The 203-nt window shown below is 35.5% G+C and overlaps 1 protein-coding gene across 1 annotated transcript in view; it reads left to right on the top strand.

Annotated features, from left to right (window-relative positions):
* NDUFA1 (NADH:ubiquinone oxidoreductase subunit A1) overlaps positions 1-203 on the top strand; it is a 5350-nt gene that overhangs the window by 1947 nt on the left and 3200 nt on the right. The gene's annotated exons all lie outside the window — the stretch shown is intronic.

The raw sequence follows: 203 nt of genomic DNA, 5'->3' as shown, positions 1-203 counted from the left end.
AAGAGATGTCTGTTAAAATGGAAAAGGTAAGAACTGACGGTTACCGTCTTAATTATGGAGTTTAGTGGTCCGGTTTTATTTAGGATCCAGTCTTAATATCAATTTGGTTTTTGTTTCAGTGATGATTCCTTTTCTAGAAGGTCACTTATAAGTTCTGATAGCCCTCTCTGGGGTCTTTCTTTTTCATAAACATTGGGCAATAA

This window comes from Crocuta crocuta, unplaced genomic scaffold, assembly GCF_008692635.1.
Source record: "Crocuta crocuta isolate KB4526 unplaced genomic scaffold, BGI_CrCroc_1.0 scaffold944, whole genome shotgun sequence".
Classification (NCBI taxonomy): Eukaryota; Metazoa; Chordata; class Mammalia; order Carnivora; family Hyaenidae; genus Crocuta; species Crocuta crocuta.
The sequence above is the reverse complement of the archived record's forward strand: the minus strand, read 5'-3'. Positions and strand labels throughout refer to the sequence as shown.